The sequence below is a fragment of the Ochotona princeps genome, chromosome 12 (assembly GCF_030435755.1).
Source record: "Ochotona princeps isolate mOchPri1 chromosome 12, mOchPri1.hap1, whole genome shotgun sequence".
NCBI lineage: Eukaryota > Metazoa > Chordata > Mammalia > Lagomorpha > Ochotonidae > Ochotona > Ochotona princeps.
In genome coordinates, this window is record NC_080843.1 from 70883169 (window position 1) to 70908573 (window position 25405).

The 25405-nt window shown below is 42.2% G+C and overlaps 1 pseudogene; it reads left to right on the top strand.

The window, feature by feature from the left end:
• The first annotated feature begins 1676 nt into the window (after positions 1–1676).
• The window catches only part of LOC131481526 (midasin-like), a 60513-nt pseudogene continuing 36784 nt past the window's right edge, over positions 1677–25405 (top strand).

Sequence of the window (25405 nt, forward strand, 5' to 3'; positions counted from 1 at the left end):
AACAGTGACACATAGGGCATGCTAAGCCACAAAACGAATTAAGTAAACTCTAGAAAACCAAAATATCACATTATCATCCCTCGCCAAAATGGAGTACAACTACAAGTTATTACAACAGAAACTCCAGAAATACTAAAAACATAAGATGGTAAACAATATGCTCCTGAAGGAGCAACTGGTTAGTGAAGAAATCAAAAGGAAAAAATTCAATTCACTAAATGAAAAAAAAAAAGTGGAAACAGCATAAACAACCTTAGGGGGATGGATATCACAAAAGCAAACTGTGAGACTTTTATAGCAATGATCACATGCACAAACAGAAATAAATAGAAACATACCAAACAGAAACAAGGCATCTAAAAGACCATGAAAATGAACTGAAAAATTCCAATGCTTGAAGAAGTAATAAATATCAGAGCAGAAATAGTAATATAAAACTGAAGAGAGTTAAACGATTGTTATGATAAGATAAAGAGAGATGAAAGTCTGCACATGTGACTTACTCCAGTGGACACAATAAGGCTGCCAACAGGTTAAGGCTACTTCAATTCAAGAATATTCAGCAGGTCAGTTTGAGTTCACCACACCTGCCACACAACATAGAAACGCAAACACGTTTTCCAGGACTTTGAATCCCAGACTTAACCCCAGCCCTAATTCTGAGCCTTGACACTGAACATAACCTTAGACTTAGCCTTTTTTTTTTTTAAAGATTTATTCATTTTATTACAGCCAGATATACACAGAGGAGGAGAGACAGAGAGGAAGATCTTCCATCCGATGATTCACTCCCCAAGTGACTGCAACGGGCCGGTGCTGCGCCAATCCGATGCCGGGAACCTGGAACCTCTTCCGGGTCTCCCATGTGGGTGCAGGGTCCCAAAGCATTGGGCCGTCCTCAACTGCTTTCCCAGGCCACAAGCAGGGAGCTGGATGGGAAGTGGAGCTGCCGGGATTAGAACCGGCGCCCATATGGGATCCCGGGGCTTTCAAGGCGAGGACTTTAGCCGCTAGGCCATGCCGCCAGGCCCATAGACTTAGCCTTACCCTTACCCTAACATTAACTCTACCCCTAACCACACCCATTGCCCTGCCTTACTCTGACCCTGGTCCAGAACTTGACCTTGACCCTGAACTTGACCCTGACCCTAGCATAAGTCCACCCATTAGTCTACCCTAGATTTAACCCTCACTTTACCCTAACCCTAAGTCTACCCCTAAGCACACCCATTGCTCTGCCCCAAAGTTTACCAGCCCTAACCCTAACCCTAGCGCGTGCATCTCTCCCCTCGCGTCGTCCCCAGGCCCAGCGCAGCGAGGAGCCTCAGGCCCCGTCAAGCCGTGCAAAACTTACCCGGGCAAGGAGAGGAAGCACAGCCGGACGCCATGGGGTCGACGAGGAGGAAGAAAAGAGTCCCCAGCGGAGGAATCCTGCGTGGTGCTGACGCGGAGGGATTGGCCGCAGGGTCACTTCCTGCGAGGAGCTGCGGCCACGCCCCCTCAGTCTGCGAAGAAGAAGCGGAAGAAGAGGACGCGTCCCTGGACTCTCCCGAGTGGGAGCAGTTCTGCTGGAAGACGTGCTGCGGGCCCGTGAGTGGACGTGACAGGGCTCGCGGACTCCAGCTGGCCCTCGTCCCACCTGCACCCCGCCGGGGGAGGGCCTGGCGGCTGCCGCCATGGTAGACGTGAAGCCGGCTGTGTGCGAGGTGGAATTTTTGCCGACCCCAGAGTGCCTGGACTTTGAGCCTCACTGGAGGAGTTTACAGACCCAAACGGACATCTACAAGGTAAGACCCCCACCCCCAAGGTACAGGGGTCCGGGAAGGGGAGGTGGCGGCTTGGCCCTAGTGCGTGTCCAGGAGTGCAGGTGGAGGCTGGGTCCAGCTGGGGAGGCTGCGGCTTAGGCTTCAGCAAGGGTTCAGGAGGGGAGGTGGCCATTGGCACTCCTGCGGGGTCTAGGGGGGTGGGCCGTGGCTTAGTTCTCAGTGCGGTTTGCAGGCAGTGAGGTTGCGGCTTGGTCATATGCGTGGGGTCTAGGAGGGAAGGAGGTGGCTTGTCCCTAGGTGCAGGGTCCAGGAGGCAGGTGGTGGCTTGGTACTTGGAGGGCAGACCGTGTCTTGGCCCTTTGTGTGTTGTCTGGGAGGGCTGGTGACAGCTTGTTCATTTGTGTGGTGCATGAAAGGCATGAGGTGGCTTGACCCTAGGCGCAGTTCCAGGAGGGCAAGTGGCAGCTTGGTCCTCCGTTTGGGGTGGGGAAAAGCAGGTGGTGGCTTCGCCCTCGGCGTGGGGGCCACGAGGGCAGACTGTGGCTTTGCCCTTTGTGTGTTGTTGTCTGGGAGGGCTGGAGTCCTTGGTGCAGGGATGAGAGGGAAGGCTGCGGCTTGGCACTCAGTGTGGTCTCTGGGTATAGTGGGCAGAGGTGCCTTGGGTTCACGCTGTCCTGCAAGGCCTGCTCCACTTATGTCCTCGGGGCTGGTGGTCTACCTACCCACCTACCTTCCTTCTTTCCGTCCTTTCCCTCTCTCTCTCTCTCTCTGTCTTTTCTTTTTATCTTATTGGGGTTAGTGGTGTACCAGTGTCACTTATTTTTTCAATAGATCTACTGTTCATTGATCTTTTATCTTTTTTCCATTTTGTTTATTCTCTAATTTCTTTCCTCCTACTAATTTTGTGGTGGTGGTCGTTTGTCTTTTACCTTGATGCCGTTTATCTGATGCCTTTCAGTTTCTTAGTACAAGCACCGACTGTGGTAAATGTCCCTGTTTGCACTGCTGTTGTTGCATCCCTTCCATTCTGATGCATTGTGTGATCTCCATTTGTTTACAGGAAGCTTTTGATTCTCCTTGATTTCTTCTGTGGCTCTTTGCTTAGGAGCATGTTAAGTCATGTGCGAGTTTGCATATCTTTCAGAGATTTGTAAGTTGTTAATTTCTAACTGAATTAGATTGTGATTAAAAAAGGTAAATGATATGTTTTCATTTTTTAAAAAAATATTGAGACTTTTGCTTTATGGCTTAGCAGTGAACCATGCTAAAGAAAATTCCATGTACTGGAAAGGCAAGTTGAGAGAGAGAGAGAGAGAGAGATCTTGCATCCACTGGTTCACTTCTCAAGTGGCCGCAGTGCCCAGAGCTGAGGCAGTCCGAAGCCAGGATCCAGGAGCCTCCCATGTGAGTGTAGGGTGCCAAGGCTTGGGCATGGTGGGAAAAGCAGTTTAGAATTTAAGACTTTAATCTGGATATAAAGTATCTTGGTAGTATTTCTGATTTTGAGAATTCTGACCTGTGCTTTTTAATTTTCCACTGGCCTCAGAAAGTTGTGAATCACACCTATTTTTTGTCTTAGTTACAAACCAGTGGACCAAAGGCTTATTTGGCTACCCCTGTGGGAGGCATTTGAAGAACATTTTGTGCAGACATTTTCCAAGAAACATAACTTTACCTTCTTGGGACACATTCAGACTGCTATAGGCAGAAACGGTGGCATGATCTCCTCAAACTGATGCAGCATGTGTACAAGTCTGCTGTCAACAAGGATGCCAAAGAGAACGAGACTGGTGAGGGTGTGACCAAGACTGCTTGGTGGGAGGGTATGAGGCCTATTGGCAGACAGCAGAATCAAGAGAAAAGAGTGCATGGTGAAGCTCCTAGGGCTATTGCAACAGTGACAAATATTGTAGTTTTGTTGCCATAGTTGTAGCACTGTGTCCTGAATAAACAACTGTTGATGTGTGTATAAACATCATGTGCCTAGGGATTAGTAACCACCCTCCTCAGTAAGGAAGATCGTCCATCTGCTAATTCATTCCCCAAGTGGCCGCAACGGCTGGAGTTGAGCCAGCGTAAAGCCAGGAGCAAGGAGCTGCTTCTGGGTCTCCCATGGAGGTGCAGGGTCCAAGGCTTTGCGCTGTCCTCGACTGCTTTCCCAGGCCCCAGGCAGGGAGCTGGAAGGGAATTGGGGCTATCTGGATTAGAACCGGTACCTGTAAGGGATCCTGGTCCGTTCAAGTCGAGGACTTTAGCCACTAGGCTACTGCACCAGGCCCATGATGCTACTTCTAAAGGGTCAAGTTCTATGCCAGGGCACTTTGGTAGCTCAGTTAACTCCCTGATGTACAAATGTCATAAGGGATGGCGCAGTGTCTCACAGGGTAATCCTTTGCCTGCAGCACTGGCACCCTGTTTGGTGCTATTTCTAGTCCTGACTGCTCTACTACTACTTCATTTTTCAAAAATAAAAATTTATGTATTTGTAGTGGGAAGGCAGGTGTACAAATGAAGGAGATACAGAGAGAAAGATCTTCTGCCTGCTGCTTCACTCCCCATGTGGCTGAAACAGCTGGAGCTGAGCCAGTTCATAGCCAGGAGCCATGAACCTTCTCCAGGTCTTCCACACGGCTTTTGGGTTGGTCCCCAGGCCCTGGGCCTTCCTCTACCGCTTTCCAAGGCAACAAGCAGGGAGCTGGGTGGGCAGTGGAGCAGCTGGCACATGCACTAGAGCCCATATGGTATCCTGGCAGATTCAAGGTAAAGATTTAACCACTTGGCTATTGTGCTAGGCTCCCAGCTCCTCTACTTTTAATCTGGCTCCCTGCTAATGGCTTGGATTAAAGCATTGGAGGATGGCCCAAGTCCTTTTGACCCTGCCCCCATGTGGTAGATCTGGAAGAAGCTCCTGGCTTGGGATTGGCTCAGCTCTGGCTTTTGGGGCCTTTTGGGGCCTTTTGGGGAGTGGACCAGCAGATTGAAGATACAGGTAGACGAGAAAAACAAAAATAGAAAAAATAGACAAAGGAGGCACAATAAGGACAAAAGAAACCAGAAGAGTTTGTATGTGTTGCATCTCAAAATGTGTGTTAACTCATTATTTTATTTCAGGATTGTTTTTAAAGGAGAAATGGGAAGACTGGTCTTAGACTCAACCATGCTCAACAGCAGATGAAAATGGCTGAAAATGCCCTGTTGTTTGCATTTGTAGAGGTATTATTTTTGCATGTTTGGATTAAGGAAATATTGACTTACAGGGTTGAGGTTTTTATTGTATTCTTTCAGTTATAAAAATCTCAATTTTTTTAGGAGTTCTTGTGTAAGACTTAATCTTAATAAAATATGATTTAGAGGAAACATTGTGCAAAATGTTCTTTGTAGTCATAGGATCTTGAGAGTCACCATTATTGTTGATAAAGATGCATTTAAGGACAAGTAGAGAGTACTATTCATTCATTTATGGTCTTGGGAAAGAGACAGGCAGGCATTGCTGGAGTGCCTGGGCTGATCAAGGATAGCTCTACTCTTTGTGGTCCTTTGATACTATGGGTGGGAGCTACTGGAGTAGTATTCATGACTTAGGTTTTTTAATTCTGTGATGTTCTTTAGATTCTGCCTAGAGGAGACTGGAGTCATTGAATTTATATTCTGATGAAAGTTTATTCAACTGTATTTTCATGGTTTGGGAAGTTTTGTTATTATTGATATGATTTTTTGAAAGATGTATTTGTTTATTTGTAAATCAGAGTGATAGGAGAGATACAGAGAAAGAAATCTTAGTTCTGGTTGACTATGCTTTCAAAGCTCCTTTGCTGCAGAACTCAGCCAGCCTGCAGTGTAGTAGTTAGATCTGGGTTGGATTGAAGCTAGAAGCCAGAAATTCCATCATGTCTTACATAGGTGGCAAGATTCCCAGCGTTTAGGCCATTGTTCATTGCCTTCCCAGGTGCATTAGCAGGAAGCTGGATTGGGAGCAGACTAGCAGGACTCAAACCAGCTGTTTGATCTCAGACGCTGGCATTGTAATTGGGTGTTTAACTGTCTGTGCCAGAATGTCCATCTCAGTATGATTATTTATAAAATAACCAATGAAAATGTCAAATGTTTTCAAAGGAAAGCTTATATTTTATGACTTACCGGTTCAGTAGGAGTTAATACATTTAAGTTTGTGGATGATTCTCTTTTTCACTAAGCATTAAGACAAAATTATGATGGACCTGTCTCCCAATAGTAAAATAGCTTTTGAAGTGTTAGCTGATTGGATGTTAAGAAATTTTTTCTAACTCTTGGAAGCAGTATTTGAAGAGATAGTATCAGTGGACTAGAGCTGAGTAAAGATGGATTGAGATAATTCTCAGCAACCATGAGAAGCTGTGTTGATCTACACTCCTAGTTCAGAGGTTCATTTGAACTTTATTGTACATGTATCCTGATGCTGTATTTATTTTAGGTGCTTTTAGTTAGTATTTGCGTGCATTTAAACACCTAAATACATTTAAGTTGCCATTTACCTGACCATCCATGTAATGAGTAGGTCCATTTTTATTGCCTGTCTCTATTAGGCTTTTTGGTTATTTGGAATGTTTACTTGGGTCTGGCGGAGTGACTGGATAGGCCAATCCTGTACCTGCAAGCACCAGCATCTCATATGGGCGCCAGTTCTGTATCTGGATGTTCCACTTCCTATCCAGCTCTCTGCTTATGGAGAATGGCTCAAGTCCTTGGACCCCTGTGGGAGACCTGGAAGAAGTTCCTGGTTCTTGCCGTTGCAGCCACTAGCAAATGAACCAGCTGATGGAAGATGAATCAGTTCTCTCTTTCTTTACTCTCCTTCTCTCTGTAAAAATCTGCTTTTAAAGTAAAGTACATGAATCTTTTAAAATGAAATAGAAAAGATCACTTGGCCTTACCTCTGCTGACATGTGATTAAAGGCCTAGCTAGGTTCAGTGAGTTCAAGATACTGGTATTTGCATGACAGCCCATAGTGAGTGTGTATATATTTGAAATGAAATCTTTTTTTAAAAGATCTATTATTTATATTGGAAAGTCAGGTTTACATAGAGGAGGAGAGACAGAAAGATATTTCATCTGCTGGTTCACTCCTCAAGTGATTGCAATGAACAGAGCTGAGCTGAGCTGATATGAAACCAGGAGGGTGCAGGTCCCAAGGCTTTGGGCCATCCTCCAGTGCTTTCCAGGGCCACAAACAGGGTTCTGGATGGGACGTGGACTAGCCGGGATAAGAACCAGCACCCAATTGAGATCTTGATTCATGCAAGGTGAGGACTGCACTATATGCTAGGCTACTATGCCAGGCCCAATTTGTTTAATTACTCCATGATTCTGTTTGTTCCATCTATCTATGTATCTATCATCTAAAATACAGTAAATGTCCTTTATTTAAACCAGGAAATAATGAATTTTGATTTCCATTCATTTATATTGTTCCATAGGATGACAAAAATTTTAATCTACATGCATTTTATCATTATTAAAATGTATATGCTTACGAATAAGAACACATGTACATGTTTGTGGACATACATTGTCATAGCATTTGTACACATCTGCATATCATCTATCTCTCTATCATTGAATTTTGACTGTTTTGAAAGTTTCAAAATGAGAACCTCAGTCTTTTAGCAATTGTTACATTTGTTTTGGCCTCTTCTTCCTGTATTATATCTGAACTATTCTAAATTGTCACAAATTAGTTGTATTATTTGTTTATTTTTGATACTGTAGGTATAAACACCTTTTCAGATATTCCATTATAATGAATGATTATACCATAATTAATTTTTATTACCTCTTAAAATAGTTAATTTATAATATTATTTCACTATAAATAATCTTGCTACTAATGATCATGTATGTACATACAAGGACACAAATGTCGGGGATACTGTTGGATATGTACCTTGAAATAGAAAAGCTTTGTAATAGGGTAAAAGAATGCTAACTTCAAAAATATTGAGAAATTATCTTTTGTACTCATTATAGCTACTTACATTTTGATCAGTAATGTTGACATTACCTTCTCTCATATGTGATATTATCAGATTCTTAATTTTTGACAGTGAAATGGACATGAAAGTGTATTTCATTGTGATAATTATTTGCACTGCCCTAAATAGAAGGAGATTAACATGCTATTTTACTTTCCTCTAGGGCACATTAGTCCAAGCAGTAAAGAAAGGGGAGTGGATCCTGTTGGATGAAATTAATTTGGCTACTCCTGAAACATTAGAATGTCTGAGTGGTTTATTGAAGGATCCTCTGGCTCCCTGGTGTTGCTGGATCGAGGAGACACAGGTAGCTCTTCATCCATTGAGTTGGTGCCAAATCTGGTTACTGCAGAGTGAGATTGTTTTGATTAAGTGGATTATATGACCCTCTTAATTATATTTGTTCCTTCTTAAATATCAGCTTTATGCAAAATGCATTGAGTTGTTGTCAGGTGGTGTGGGGCATGCAAAGAAGAGAGTTTGTCAGGGCAGTTGGGTTTCAGATGATAGGCACACATTAGCAAAATATACCCAGGTGTGTTATGATGACAGGTAAATTCACACTGAACAAACACAGCAGAAGAGACTGGAATGATTGTGCAGATTGATACATACATACAGGTCTGAAAAAGGATTTCAGTGGAGCTTCAGAAAAAGCAAGGGCGGAGTGGAGAGCCAGTACCAGCTAGCTGAGTGTGTAAAGGTGGGTGACTAAACTTGGGACTCCGTAGATGTGGAGAATCTTCTTTGAGGACCTGTGGCTTCTTACATGATTGCTATGAGTTATTGAGAATTTATAATGTTTCTCTTAACAGATCCACTGGTTCGTCATCCTGGATCCAGCTACTGATGTGGGCAAAAGAAATCTCCCCCCGAGGAATAAGAAACAGGTAAGAGGGTAGATGTAATGATAACATAACCAAGCAGCAGCACAGGTTGTTAATTTTCTTGACCTCTGATAGAGGAAGCATACTTCCATCACTGTTAATTAAGTTTTTTATGAGTAGTGGTAGTATGGAAAGTCTGTAACACTGGAGAACTTTGGGTTTTAGTTTGATACTTAGTGGCTCATGAATATTGTTGAAAACAAGAATGTTTCTTCTTGAAGTAGCCATCTAGCTTTCAGAAAAACTTCTTTTAACAATGTGAGAGAGTCCTGGTTTCCCCATCCCCAGGGCTCAGGAACCCCATCCCCATCTAGTTGCCTGGCCCCCAAGCACTGCTGGATCCCCCACCCCTGGGGTTCAAAAACCCTACACCCACCTTGCAGGCAGGCCCCAGGACCTGGGTTAGGTGGCCTAGTCCTGCGAGATTCTCCCCTCCCCCCACTGGGGCTCATGAACCCTCACTCACCTGAAAGGCAGGCCCTAGGATCTGGGCCAGGCAACCCAAGCTCCACCGGTTAGTGATAAACAGTTTATAAATCTCTCAACACCGTAAAAGCAGCGAACTATTCTGAAGGAAATTTTAGGCATTATATTGAAGTGTTTACTTTCTAATCCTTTATTTTTCATGGTGGGAAGGGGTTTATTTTCAGTGTTACATATAGTTACAATCAAACTCTTGAGATTGAGGGTGCTTTATTTTTCGAAGTGTTCATTCTGTGAATTTTATAGAGAAGATTCATTGCACAGAATTAATGGAATAATAGGAACATTTCTTTATGACATACATAATCCTTGTTATTCTGATCAGTTTATATCTCATTGAAAGATTTAAGGATTTTTTTGAGATATTTTATGAGCTATTATGATGAACATGTACTTTTCTGTGTCAAGCTTTTCTGTCATCACTACAATATTAACTTTCTAAAAGGTGGTTATTGTGTAATAATTGTCTTACAGGTTCCCAGAAATTTATGTAGAAGAATTAGAAAATAAAGAAGACTTACAGATTCTTATAGTGGATTATCTGAAAGGACTGAGTGTGAACAAGAGTACAGTTCAAGGAATTATAAAGTAGGTTTGCCTCAGCTTGTCCCTGAAAACTTTGAAGTGTGTCACACACACATACATGTGCGCATACACACATACACACTGTTCTTTTTGCTTCTAACTTGTGAAGTCTGATTGAAGAATTGTTACTTAGATTTTTTTTCCCCCAAGTGGAACCTTGTAAGATCTACCCCAGGTTTTCCCAAGAAAATTTTTGGGAAACTTGGAACTGTTACGAAGTAAACAATTACAAGTAACTTTCCTCATTACCTTTGAATTCCTAGTTAGAAGCTTAAATTGTTTGAGGAGATGTAGATGGCTTGTGTTCTGACATATCTTGATGAAACATTTTCTTGTAGCTGTTTGGATATAAACAGGGAAAGGTGCATATAATTAATGTGTCAGGTATGGAGTTAATAGAGGCTTGAATGAATAAAGTATAGAATGGTTGTGTAGGTTGGTGCTTTAGTTTGACTTATCCCATTGTTTTTAAAATATGGGATGTATGCAGTCTTTCATGTGTAGAAAATGTTACTTCCAGTGGTAGTTTTCTCAGAAATTGCTGTCTTTCTAGGTAGATCTCTTACTTCATTTGCTGTATGTCTTCCAGAGCCCAATGAATATTTTTTTGAATGCTCATGTGCTAGATATACTATAAATAAGTAAGATAGTCTTGATTCCTAGAACCTGGAGTTGAGATCCCTGCTCTAGTCTGACTCCTTACTTGAGCTTCTTGGTAGTGCACCACCTGGCAGGTGGCAGGTGAAGGTGCTGGCATCCATGTGGGTAATCTGGATTGGATCCTCTGAGCCCAGCCTTTGCAGGCCTTAAGGGAGTGAATAGGGCATGAGAAGTTGTGCCTGGTCTATGTGTACCTCTCAGATAAGTGAGTGATTACGTGAATTAATTTTAAAAGGCCAAAGAGCTGAAATCCTGGTTTTGCTCTTGGAGCTGTACTTGTAGACGTGAAGATAACCAATTCTAAGGAACCTTGTGCTCTCATTGAGGCTTAGGAAACTGAGTGTAAATTGGAACTCAGAATTCAGAGATTAGAAAACCTGAAGTCCTATTTTCCACCAGCTTATCATGAAAGGATTGTTCACAGAAGGAAGATCTTGTTAGACTGTGGAATGAGGAAAAACAAATTTCATTTGAGCCAGAACTATTATTTCATCCATGATATGTACTGATTTCATTGATCATGTAGCAACTGATCATGAATTTCACAGAATTTCAAAGTGCAGTAAATTCATGTTTCAATCTGAAATTTTTTTGTCTCATCTGGTCTGAAGTGTGGTGATGTTAGTAGTAGCTGCCATCATACTGTTATGCTTTTAAATATGTTATCATATTACTGATACTGGCTGTAATCATAAATTTTCAAAAATATCTTGCATTCGTTCTTCTTTGTGCTTATTTCTTACCACTGTGGGTTGTACAGTGAGCCAGATTGTCCATGTTAGAGGCAGCTGTGGAAGCTTGGCTTTGGACTTGGTGTGTTCTTCTCACAGTGCCTGTCCTGGGTTGCTAACTTGTCCTTAGGGAACAGCAGCTTCTCGCCTCAGCTGTCAGTGCCTTTTCACTAGAGGATTTACCACCTGCACCTCACAGTTTCCCCGAGGAAACAGATACTCATTTTACTATTTTGAAAGGTAGCCTTTGAGTATGCATAAAATATGCTTTAAGAATACTGAGAGCTTTTGATACTGTTCCAGGAAGCTGTACATAAGCTTGACTATTTCTGATGCATAAAATGCCAAATAAGGAGCAATTATAAGCAGGCCCCTTGAATCTTCTGTGATGAAGAAACTAGCAAAATAATGAATAGTCAGTTAATAAAATTGCTGGACCCTTCTCTTCTTTGCAGCTTCTACACAGCTTTGCAGAAAGAGTCTGGGACTAAATTGGTGGATGGGACTAGCCATAGACCTCACTACAGCCTCCGGACTCTGCAGGACCCTGCGATTTGCAGCTACCAATCCATGTGGCAACATCCAGCGCTCACTCTATGAGGTCTTTCTAAAGTTGTATGACTTCAGTGTTTGCTGATAGGGTTCCACGTGGGGTAAAGGGAATGGGGTTGTGTGTGCCAGGTGTATCTGTGCTCTCTAGTTAGCTGAGTCCAGAGCAGTTCATATCACGATGTCCTGCGTTTCCCTGCTACCTTGTCATATCTAAAAGTAATTCTAGAAAGTAGCACCACTGAAGAAGTTAGGCTTAACTTCTGAATAAATTGGACTGCTGTTTTAGATGGATAATTAGTGTTATACTGATTTGTGTTTTCTCTCTAGGGCTTCTGTTTGACAGCTTGACAGGGCATCTTATCCCAGAGTTCAGAAACTCATTTGTCAGCACATCGTCTCTGGCAGTGTCAAAAGTCTGCTGACACTTTATTGCTCTTTATTTCGTTATTTGACATATATGAAAGGCTAAAATTTGAAATTTTCTGCTGTTTGTTTTTTACAAAGCTTTTTTTATTATAAAAATTATCTGTCGCAAAAAGCTTTAAGATGATCTGTCTTAGATGGAGGGAGTTTCCAGTAATGGTACTCTTTAAGATTGCCATTTTCAGAAAGTTATATTCAAATTGTGGTTGTTGATTTACTGAGGTAAATTCCAATATGTATCACACAGAGGACCATTTGAAAAGAATATTTTGTAAGTCTCCTTTGTAACCTTATTGTTTCTTGGATATATTTATTTCTGCATCTGCGATCATTCTGACCTCCTTTCTAAGAGCCTTTTAGCGTTTCATTGGATGGTTTTGCCATAGTGGACAGCTTCTGTCTGATCATTTAGCTTCAGGTGTGAGCACACTAACCACCAACTTTTTGAGTGGCAGGAAATGACAAAGGAACATGGGGCTTAAAGACACAGAACTAACTTGGGACATGTTGATTGCTTACTTTTTAGGAAGAACTGACCATTAGTACTTGTTGTTACTTTGTATTCAACTTTTTAAAAAGTTAGACAAATAACACATGAGTAAACACTTTTGGTAGAGTATAAAACCACTGAGAAGGTTGAATTTGTTTTGGCTGTTATCGTAATCAAATAGTTACCTTCAGTTGTTCAATTATTTTGTGTGTTCATTGTGGTTGGGATGGAAGTTTAAAGACGAATGCTTTTTCCTCACTAAAAAATACTTAAAATCAGTTTCTAGAATTGTAGCTCCATCTCTGGACACCAGCTGTTCTAGAAGAATTTCTTTATTGTTAGAAATTAGATTAATGACATTTTTGGCTGTTTGTGTAATTCGGTTTAATGTGCACTCTGAAACATTTTCAAAGTTAAAACATATCTAATGAGAGAAGTATGTATGGCCTTCCAGGATTTTTTGTATAAAAATGACCTTTTATTCTCATTAAAGAAATATATTTATTTATTTGAAAGGCAGAATTACCCTGAGAGAAGGAAGAAGGGAAGCGTGGAGGAAGGGATCTTCTGTCCCAGATGGCTGAAACTGCTTGGACTGGGCCAAGCTGAAGCCAGGAGCCAGGAGCTGGCCATTCTCTAATGTGGGTGGGGCACCTGAGTATTTGAGCCTTCTGTTGTTTTCCCGGGCTACTGGCATGGAGTTGGATTAGAGGAGCCAACACTCCAGCCAGATCCCATATGGGGTGCCAGCATTGGGTACAGCTTAACCCTTCATGCCATAATGCCAGCCCCTTCATTCCACTTTTACAGAGACTTTTTCAAATATCCTCTTTTCTGGGTAATATTATGCCATCATTCCTAATATTGTCCTTACTGGATTTTTGTTCTTGGAGGATCAGTTTGAGGAATGAAAAGGGATCCTTCCTCCCTTTGACAGCCTTTTTTTTCTCAAAAAATTTTATTTGAAAGGTAGAGAGAAGAATTTCACTTTGACCGGTTCACTCCCCAAACGCTCACCATAGCTAGGGCTGTGCCAGGCCACAACCTGGAGCTGGGAATGCAGTCCAAGTCTCCCCTTTGTATGGCAGGGACCTCACCATCTGAGTCATCACTTACTACCTCCCATGCTGCTCATTCCAACTGCCCACGCCATCGGAAACATGATATAGATGAAATGTGTTTTTGATAAAAAAAAAATGCTAGGTGTGAGTTGCCAATCTGGTTGGTTATTAAACTAGTTCCAGTGACAATTAATTCACAATTTTTTTCATAGTTTTGACTTGCCCTCATCCCAATTTAAAATCAGTAATTGTAATTTTGTTTTTATTTCTCAGAGTAATTTTTTGTTTTTGAAATTTGGACTTCTTTTGTATTTATTAAAGAGGCAGAATTAGGGAGAGGACATCTACTGTCTGCTGGGGGCACGCTCCTCGAAGGTGAAACACTGAGGGCTGGAGACTTGGTCTCAATCTTGGCTTTCAACACCTTTCAACACCGGTGGCAGGAATCAGTTGAGCCACCCTTTTCTGCCTCGTAGTGGGCACAAGCTGGGATCAGGTATGCAGTCATGACTCAAACCCATACCTTACAGCTGGATCTATAATTTTGAAAGAACCCAGATGGTAGAATTCATTGTGGCAATTTCTTTCCCTCTTTTTGGTTCTTTTTTTAAAGATTTATTTATTTTTACAAAGTCAGATATACAGAGAGGAGGAGAAACAGAGGAAGATCTTCCATTAGATGATTCATTTCTCAAGTGAGCACAACGGCCGGTGCTGTGCCAATCCTGAGCCAGGAGCTAGGAACTTACACCAGGTCTCCCACACAGGTGCAGGATCCCAAAGCACTGGGCCGTCCTCGACTGCTTTCCCAGGCCACAAGCAGGGAGCTGGATGGGAAGTGGAGCTGCCAGAGTTAGGACCGGTGCCCATATGGGATCCCGTCGCGTTCAAGGTGAGGACTCTAGCCGCTAGGCCACGCCACTGGGCCCTATTGGTTCTTACACTTGATCTTAGCCAAAAGGCCGAGAAGCGATTGCCCTATTGGTTCTTAAAGAATGGCAAAGTTGTCATGGGAGTATAGTTATTTCTCTAACTCTTGTGTCTTTCTGCCTATTCCAGAGCCAAAACGATGTCGGCTTATTCAGGTAGAAGGCTACTGGCTTTCAGTGGGAGACAAGGAGCCTACAATTGATGAATCTTACGTTCTGACGTCTTCCCGTTAAGCTAAACCTGAAACATATCGTCTGAGTGGTGTCTGCAGGGTGTGTGGGCCTTTTCTTCTAAATTTTGAAGTTTCTAAAAGCATAGTCATTGATGGCATGTTAAATTGACCTTCGTTAGGTTTCAGAGAGCTTTGCTGTGAAGGATGATTTTCCAGAATTTACCAATGCTTTGCTGGATGCACTGTCCATAGGTGCAGTTTTACGTATGAACTTGTTAGTGCATAGGTCTGCGTAAATACTCTTTTGTGACAATGCTAAATGATGTCATTTCTTTGTTTCACATTACTGAAAATGCATTTTTAAAATTGCTTCATTGCCTAATCTTTGCAGAACCTATCCTGTACTGATCCTGGGAGAGACATCTGTCGGTAAAACAAGCCTGATCTGCTGGTTGGCTGCAGCTACTGGCAACCACCGCATGCGGATTAACAACCACGAACACATGGATATTCAGGAATACATAGGCTGTTACACATCCAGCTCTTCCGGGAAGCTTGTCTTTAAGGAAGGTATGCTGATAACCCAGTCTGTGGCTATAGGTGTTCTTTCTCTAGGACCTTTTCCTTAAGTAAGCAGTCTTCTTCATCCTTTTTAGTCGAGACACACTTCTCTCTGCCTTAACAATTGCTTTTCTTTATCCCTGGCTTATACCTAGCTAATGGGTGCTTTTTAGGGGTTTGACAGTGATCATGCTATCAGTGTACAGGGTGAGGGCCAACTTTCAAAGACAACAGCCTAACTTCTGCCTCATTTGCTATAGAGTTAAGAATGGGGTGAGTATTAGACAAACAGAGTTTGGGAATAGATAAAAAGGATTTGGTGCTCTGGTGTTGCTGGTAAAACTGTTTTCTGTGGTGCTAGCATAGCATCTGGCAATGGTTTGAGTCTTAATTCTTCCACCTCAGATCCAGTTTCCTGGTAATGTGCCTGAAAAAGTAACGAAAGATGGCTCAAATTTTTGGTCCCCTGCTACTTACGTGGGAGACCAAATGAGGATCTGGCTATGGTCTTTTTTCTGGCCCAACCCTAGCTGCTTTGGTTTTTAGGGAGTAAAACAGTGGAGACAAACCTTTGTCTCCCTCTAACTTTGCCTTTCAAATATTTAAAATAAATCCTTAAAAAAAGAAAATATAATTTAAATGAAATTAGCCTGCCAAGGGAAAATGAAGTTGGAAATGAGGCACCTGTGTGTGTCTTGGTTCTTCCTCTTTGAGGATGTAACGGGAATTTGTTTATTTTTTAAAAATTAGAGAAGAGAGAGAGAGAGAGAGAGAGAGAGAGAGAGAAAGAGAGATCTTTATCCACTGGTTCACTTTTCAAGTGAATGGTCAAATCCAGGAGGAGCCATAGACTTCTTCGAGGTTTCCCACATGTGTGTTAATAACCCAAGGACTTGATCCATCATCTGTTGATTTTACCAGACCGTTAGCAGGGAGCTGGATTTGAAGTGGAATGCCACGATAGACACTGATGACCCTATGGGATGCTGGTGCTGTAAATAGTAGCATATGTGGTGTGCAGTGTGACAGTTTCAGGGCAAGACCAACCACTTTGAAATTCAGTAGTAATCTAGAATTTTGTAATTTTCTCTTAGTACATTTTGTAATTTTGGGGTAATTTATACACTAATTCTCAATGTTCATTTCCTCCTAGGTGTTCTTATTGATGCTATGAGACGGGGCTACTGGATTATTTTAGATGAATTAAATTTGGCGCCTACTGATGTGCTGGAGGCACTAAATAGACTGCTGGATGATAACCAGGAATTGCTAATAACAGAAACACAAGAAGTTGTCAGAACACATCCTCAGTTCATGCTTTTTGCCACTCAGAACCCCCCAGGACTTTATGGGGGTAGAAAGGCATGTAATGCTTGTTCTGTACCTCCCATTCAGGGTCATGTAGAATGAGAAATGCCTTTTGTGGGGAGTGAGCCCTTTTTGCCTCTGTGTGGTGTCCAGCAGAGCCTCCATTTTGGAAACTGGGTGAACAAGCACCATTTGCCACATCTTTTCTGTGTGTTTCCTATGTGCTTTCTAGAGCCTTCAGGAATCGGTTTGTGGAACTACACTTTGATGAACTGCCCAGCTCTGAGTTGGAAACAATCTTGCACAAGCGCTGTAGTCTGCCGCCCTCCTATTGCAGCAGATTGGTTAAAGTCATGCTGGATCTCCAGGTATTCTCTTTTCACTGAATTTAGCTGTGGATGGAAACTGCTGGTTGGTTTTGGTGACCAAAATCTGACATCTTCTATAAGTAGAAATAAGAGTCTTAATCATTTATTAATTGTTACAGAGTAATAATTTTAAAGATTATATTATGTGTTTGAAAAACAGTTCACAGAAGGAGAACAATCTGTTGATTGGTTTACACTCCTGAAGACTGTAGCAACCAGGCCTGGGCCAGGCCAAAGGGAGACAGACACCTAAAACTCCGTTCACATCTCACGTGTTTCTGTTGCCTTGCTAGGAGCATTAGCACGAAGCTACATTGAAAGCTGAGAAGCCGGATCTCTAACAGTGTTCACATAGGCTGCCAGCAGAGCAGCAGTGACCCAGGCAGCAGTTTAACTTGCTACACCACACTGCTGGCCCTGGATCTTGTTTTTTTTTTTTAATTCAACTATTGATTTATTCAAGATTTAAACATGTTTCTTTGCTTCCCACCTCCTATCTCTTCGTTTTAAAAAACTGGTTAATCTGAGAGAAACACCTTCTTTATGCTGATTCACTCCCCCAGATAACCTCAGTGGCCATGATTGGCCAAGTTGGTGCCAGAAGCCAGGAGTTTTCTCCTGGTCCCCCATATAAACAGACAGAGGCTCAAGTACTTGTATCATCTTTCACAGTCTTCCCAGGCTATTTTCAGGTAGTTAAATAGAGCAGGACATGAGCTGGTATCCGTAAGGGATGTCTGCATGGCAGGGTGACATCTTCATGAGCTATGCCACAACTCTAGCCCCTGGAAAATTTTTTAAAAGTTTTTTTAATATTTAGGGCCCGGCGGCGTGGCCTAGCACCTAAAGTCCTCACCTTGAAAGCTCCAGGATCCCATATGGGCGCCGGTTCTAATCCCAGCAGCTGCACTTCCCATCCAGCTCCCTGCTTGTGGCCTGGGAAAGCAGTTAAGGACGGCCCAATGCATTGGGACCCTGCACCCACATGGGAGACCTGGAAGAGGTTCCAGGTTCCCAGCTTCGGATCTGCGCACATCGGTCCGTTGCGGCTCACTTGGGGAGTGAATCATCGGACGGAAGATCTTCCTCTCTGTCTCTCCTCCTCTGTGTGTATCTGGCTGTAATAAAATGAATAAATCTTTTTTAAAAAAGTTTTTTAATATTTATTTATTTTAAATATTTATTTTTATTGGAAAGGCAGATATACAGAGAGGAGTGGAGATAGAGAGGAAGATCTTCCATCCAATGATTCACTCGCCAGGTGGCTACAATGGCTGGAGCTACGCTGATCCGAAGCCAGGAGCCAGAAGCCACTTCTGGGTCCTCTATTTGAATGCAGGGTCTGCTGGCTTTGGGCTGTCCTCGACTGCTTTCCCTGGCCACAAGCGGAGGACTTGATGGGAAGCAGGGTGGCCAGGATATGTGCTAGGTCCACCTCTGTAACTTTTAGTTTATGATGGAATTTGGTATAGGCAAACTACAATTTTTGTTTTTCAGATATTTGAAATATTATGTCCATAGTAGGCCACTCAGATATGCATAAAGATACCCATTATATGCCTCTCTCCCATGTCAACTGCAAAGCTAGAGTTGATTTTCAGAATATACCGTAGCTTGTAGAGGTAGAATTGTTCTATAGCAGGTGCTTAGTGATGATGCTTGATGTGTGCACATCAGCTGTGACTCCATTCCTGTGTCTAGCTTCTGGACGGTGCACACCCGGGGAAGCATCAGATGTTGGCTCAGGTACTTGGATCCCTGCCATCTGTGTTGAAAATATGAATTGAGTTACTCGTTCATGGTTTCATGATAGTCCAGCACTAGATGTTGTTTGATTTGCTGTATTGCAAAGCCCACCCCTAAAAAAGTATTTCTTGCCGTAATTAAAGCATTTTCATACTGCTGTTTGAAAAGCTAACAATAATTAACACTCACTATTATGATATCATGCTGTGGGCCTAATCTTTCTCTGTATTTTGGTTAACTTTTATTACAATTTATGAGATAGAATTGTGTATTTATATTGTAATACATGAACTTGAACTTCTCTCTTTCATTAATTATATTTTATTTAGGTTAAAGAAATAATCATTGGAATGAGAGTATGTCAATCAAAAATTTAATTTGTTAAGGATTTTTATTTCAGTTGAATTGCACACCTCTGACAGTACTGTTAACCAGGCCCTGTTCCTTTGTTTGGTATCATGAACAGTCGTATTGCAGGAGTTCTTCTGTGTTTGCTGGAAAGCAGGGCTTCATCACTCTGAGAGATCTGTTCTGCTGGGATGAATGCTACCGGCTGGCTGAGCAGACGGACAAGGAATGTGATTGGCTGCAGCATTTAGCCAATGATGGTATGTTTCTGACCAGATACCCTTCCCCTCTGAAGTTATGACTGGTGTTGAGCATTTTGTTAAAATGGATGTCATCCTATGTTGTGGCTGATACATACTGTTTACTTGGTGTATTCCACAAACAGATCTTGTCTCCGTTCAGGCCTGATTTAGTTGGGCATTCCATTTCTGCAGTCCTGAGTTTAGTGAGGGCTCGCTGCTAAGGTTTGTTCTTTGCTTCTGATCGCCGTTTGTGTAGTCAGGATATGGGTATAACCCTGTGGCAGTTGAGATGTATGGGTGGGTACAGCTGACTAAGCTTTTATTTGCAGTATGGGGAGCACACAGAAAGCACTGACTTCAGTTTAGTATCTTGTTTTGATCCATGAAAAATCTTTTTATTTTATTGTTTGTGGCAAAATAGGTAACATTTTGAAATCTTGCCATTTGAAAGTACTGCATGAGTCATGAATGAGGTAGTTAGTAATTAAGGAGAGCAAATTGAATTAGCCTGTGATAAAAATATTTTACCTGTTTTTATCTGGTAAAGAATGGGAAGAATGTGTTATTATTAGAAAGTATTTTTGTTTACATAGTATATAGAATAAAATGTTTTTGCACATGCATGTTTGTGTACATTATTATTTCTACTTTTGTGAAAATGTAAAATATTTGTGGTGTCCAAGAAATTTCCACAAAGTCTCTTAGCAGAAATCACTACTCTGACTTCATCTAACTGAGACCCTGGTGTATTTTATCTTTTGAGTCTGGGTTTTCCATCCATCCTGACGTGAATTTTAGTCATGCTGTCGGCATATCAGGAGCCATTCATAGTTTTTTGTTGCCTTATGTCAACTCCCAGTTTGTTTTTTCTGTTCTCTCATTGAGACCTTGGAATCAATTCTGAATTGCTCTGAGCAGTCCTAACTGTGTCTTGGTGCACACCTGCTCATTTGTGGTACTGCTGGGCACAAAGCAGATACATTCTTTGTTGTGATGGTGGTCCTTCTAGATTTCCCCAGTTTCTGTTCTAGCTATGGTAGCAGCAGCAGAGAGCTGCTGTCCATTGTCTCAGCATTTCCTTAGTGTTTCCACCAAGAGCGTGATGATTTCTCTTGTTTTCTAGGCCTTATGCTTCTGGCAGGTCGAGTCAGGAAGCAGGAAGAGGTTGATGTGATTCAGCGAGTCCTTGAGAAACATTTCAAGAAAAAACTATACCCCAAGTCACTTTTCTCCAAAGGAAATGTGCTGAGATTACTGGGTGAGTAGGTCTAAAAGCTAAGAGGAATATGAATGGAGTTTAAAAATACATATTCTGGGGCCTGGCGGCGTGGCCTAGCAGCTAAAGTCTTCGCCTTGAAAGCCCCGGGATCCCATATGGGCGCCAGTTCTAATCCCGGCAGCTCCACTTCCCATCCAGCTCCCTGCTTGTGGCCTGGGAAAGCAGTGGAGGACAGCCCAAAGCTTTGGGACCCTGCACCTGCGTGGGAGACCCGGAAGAGGTTCCTGGTCCCTGCTTCGGATTGACGCGTACTGGCCTGTTGCAGCTCACTTGGGGAGTGAAACATCGGATGTGAAGATCTTCCTCTCTGTCTCTCCTCCTCTCTGTATATCCGGCTTTCCAATAATAATAAAATCTTTAAAAAAAAATACATATTCTGGGGCCCGGCATGCTAGTGTATTGGTTGAGTTCCTCATATTGCACGCTCCAAGCTCCCATATGGTCACCAGTTTTAATCCTGACGGCCCTGCTTTCCATCCAGCTCCCTCTTTGTGGCCTAGGAAAGCAGTTGAGGATGGCCCAAAGCCTTGGGACCCTGCACCCACATGGGAGATCCAGAGGAGCTCCTGGCTCCGGCATTGGATTGGCTCAGCTCCAGCTGTTGCGGCCACTTGGCCAGTGAACCATCAGATGGAAGATCTTACTCTCTGTCTCTCCTCTCTGTATACCTGCCTTTCCAATAAAAATAAATCTTAAAAAAAAACAATAAAATGCATGTTCTTTCCTGGTTAGGTAAATTGTCTCCCCAGTTGTCCATGTTGGAATCTAAGTTCAGCCGTGTCGTGTGGACCACAGCCATGCGGAGATTGGCCATGCTGGTGGGACGGGCATTGGAATTTGGTGAACCAGTGCTGTTGGTTGGAGACACTGGGTAAGTTCTGTAACCCTCACCATTACTTGAGATATCTCTGAAGGGGCTGATTATTGGCACATTTTGTGATTTCTTTTTTATTTTCAAAGCCCTTATGTTTTGCTTTGTTTTGTTTTTAAAAGAAGCAAACAAGAGACCTGTGATTCACTCCTTTTGTCTTCAGATAGACTACTTGCTTATGGAAAAGAATGATAGCTTGCATCTTCATCACTGTGGGCTGTTTGGTCATTCTTGATGAATGAGGTTCTTACCTTAGGTTTCCAAAGGGAAAAATGGATGAGTGAGTTAGTCTCTTGGAAAGTTTATATGAATTGGTTCCCACCCCTCTCTCAATAGCTGTGTATACTGCTAGAAAATGATGGGATTGAAATTTGTGTCTTTCTGGGTCAGAAATGTGGGAGGGGACAATGGGCCTAGGATGGATGTTTCTTGCTGCTTGTTCTGCTGCTCTGATGAGGTTGTCACTGTGGCTGCCCTCTATGCCAATGGGGTGTTTGGATGCTTATTGGGAATTCATGCTCCTTTGTTAATTTGTTGTACATCTCTAATAGGTGTGGGAAGACTACGATCTGTCAGTTGTTTGTAGCTTTAGCAAATCAGAAATTATATTCTGTCAACTGCCACTTATGCACATGGAGACCTCAGACTTCCTGGGGGTGCTGCGACCAGTGAGGCAGAAGCAAAGTGACAAGGTGTGTCCAGTGACACATATTAATGTGTGCATTCATTTGAAGAACTGCAGTTCACTGTGTCCATGTGGAATTTTGGTCGTGGTGGGGTTTGTGGACCCAAGTTTTGGTTTAATTATGGATGCGTATGTATCTTAGCAGATTTCCACTAATCTGTAATTGGCTCAGACAATCATCCTGGTTCTATCTGTGTTTTTAAGCGGTTATTTCTTCTGGAATGACCAGTTCATCCAGAGAGACAACAGCTGGCTCCATGTCTGTTATCTGTACTTTAATTACCCCACTTTTCTATACCGTAGGAAGAAGTGGACACGTCAAAGCTTTTTGAATGGCATGATGGGCCTCTGGTTATGGCCATGAAAGAGGGTGGTGTTTTCCTCTTGGATGAGATCTCGCTAGTGGATAACTCTGTTCTTGAAAGACTCAATAAGTACATGGTGAGAGTTTTGCTCTGTGTATGTGTGTTTTTGTTGATTTGCCTTTGTTTCGGTATTTAGTCTTGTGCATTATAATGTAGCTCAAAGGAATGGTCCCTTTGGCTCAGTAGGTCAGTTGTGAAAATGAGCTATTCAAACCCATAGCAAAGTGCCAGTCAGAGCACCAGTTATTTCGCTTCTGATGCAGCTTCTGCGAAAGCACTTGGGTCGTTGATACCCTATGGAGTACTTAGATCCTGGTTTCAGCCTGGCCCAGCCATTGGCTGTTCTGGGTATTTGTGAAGTGAGCGAGCAGTTCAAACCTATAAATAAATAAATAAATAAATAAAGAAGTAAATATCCATCAGATGGAATCTTTCTAAATAAACTATAAAAGGGAGAGTTAATACTCTTCACATAGCTGGACAGTGTATAGTGGAAATTACTGAGGATTTAGTTTCTGCTTGACTGTAGCACTCATGTTTTCCTTTACAAGACCTAGTTTTTTTCTTTCTTTTTTTCCCTACTTATAAAAGATGGAATTGTGTGATAACATGGCTAAAACCAGTGAGTCAATCTTTAAAATTCTTTGGCTAAGCCAGGTTTTCCATCTACTGTGAATGTTTTGCAAGAACTAATGTTAGAATCTTGTATTAGGACTCTATGGCACCACATAATTTGTACTAAAGCAAGTAACAGCTCTTCTTTTTTTTCTTTCCCTCTTTATTATTATATTATTTACATATCAGAAAATGTATCCATTTGAAATCTGCAATCTAATGACTGGTAGTCAAACTCCTAAATTTGGCTACTATTATAATCCAGCTTTACAACGTTTAAAGCAGTGAGCTCCCTCGTAAGCTTCATTGCTTCCACCTCTCGCTGTAATCATTAACGAATTCTTAGTCCTCTAGACTGGCCTTTTAAATTTATTTATAAAAATTCTTTTTTGGGGGGGAGGGGGTAAGACTATTTTCTCAATTTTTTTTCCTGTATGTGGGGTAACGGAGGCGATAAAGGGAGAAGCCCCACCCAGTCTCTCACCCATCCCAGGTCCCCGATGTGGGGCATGCTCCGGGGGTCTTGCTCAAGTGGTTTTGATAGTTCAGTGGTTATGAATTGCTGCCAGTCTCGCCATTCCAAGCACGATGTGGTTGCTGAAGAATCTTCTGATTGACATAGTCCACCTTAGAGTCTCCATTTGCCCTGTTTTTCACTTCCCGCATATGGCTGGGGTAAAAATTCGTTTTAAAAAGAGCACTTGCTTTCCTTTTCTTTTCTTCTTTATTCATTATTGGAAAGGCGTAAAGACAAAAAAAAAGAGGCTTACAAGACAAGCCTGAAGAAGGAATAATAGAAAAGGGACTTTTCTTTTCTTATTACTTTATGTTGATGATCTTTACATAGTTGATTGGGGTGCAAAAGGTCAAGGGCTTCAGGAAAGTGGGTAAAACGATTATTTCCACATTTTTTGTTTTTTCTTCCTGTGTCTGGGAAGAGCGGAAAAAATAAAGGGAGAAGCCCCACCCAGCCTCCCACCCATCCCAGGGTCTCCGATGTGGGGCATGCTCTGAGGGCACTGATCAAGTGGTTTTGATAATTCAGCAGTTCTGAATTGCTGCCAATTTTGCCATTCTAAGCACAATGAAATCTCCAGACTCCGCTGGCTGACATAGTCCACCTTAGAGGGAGTTTTTTCTTGACTGAAATATTCCTCTGATTAAATGTTGCAATAGTGAGTCATTTTAAACTTATGATAGGAAGCCATTCAGGAAAGAGCTGGCTTAGCAGGGGAGGTGTTTCTTTAAAGACTGTCAGAGGGGTTGGTGCTAAGGTGTGGGTGTAAGTCACTGACTGCAACACCTGCATCTCATGTGGCCATGGGTGGTTCATATCCCAGCTACTCTACTTCTGTCCCCACTCCCTGTTATCGACCCTGGGAAAACAGCACAAGATGATTTGAGTATGTGGGCCTCTAACTCAGATGGGAGCCCTGGAAGAACTCCTGGTTATGGCCTGGCACAGCCTTGGCTGTTACGGCCATTTGAAGAATGAACAGTGAGTGAAAGATGTACCTGTGTCTTTCTCCACCTGTATGACCCTATCTTTCAAATAAAAATAAATGTTAAGAAAAGTTGTCAAAGACTGCAAAGTACAATGTGTAAACCTTGTCTGAATTTCTTTCAGCATCCTTGAGGTGGAGAAGCCTCTGGTGTTAGCTGAGAAAGGGAGCTCAGAGGATAAGGATAATGAAGTGGAGCTGTTGACTGCTGGGAAAAAATTCTGTATCTTAGCCACCATGAACCCTGGGGGTGACTTTGGAAAAAAAGAGGTAAAAACTGTGTTTCCTTAAATACAATTTATTATTGCCATCCATAAATATGACCTGAAGTGTTATGTGGAGTTAGAAACTGGATAAGAGCAAAACTGTGAAAAGACACTTTAGATTTACTATTAAATTGCAAAAAATAAGTTTGATACGCACTTTCTCATTTGATGACTATCCTTGTGCATGTTCCTGAAATACCCTCTTTTCTAAGATTGCACAGTGCTCAGTGCTTTTTCCATTATTCTGACAAGTGCTCTTAAGGACTCTGCAAAACATTAATGTTTTTGATAAGAAAAGCTGGAACTGAAATTTAGGCTCAGGCACTGTCTGTAAAGTCTACTTTCCTAAATGCTGGTCTAAAACATTTCATGAGTGTTGAAGTGGCCAAAATAATCATAGGAGCCTCTTGTTGTTTTGAAGGTGGAGCTACACGTAGATTGTGTAGGGTCAGGGTCACAGTGGTCCCAAAGTGAAGGGCATGGGGGCAGTTACCTCTGTC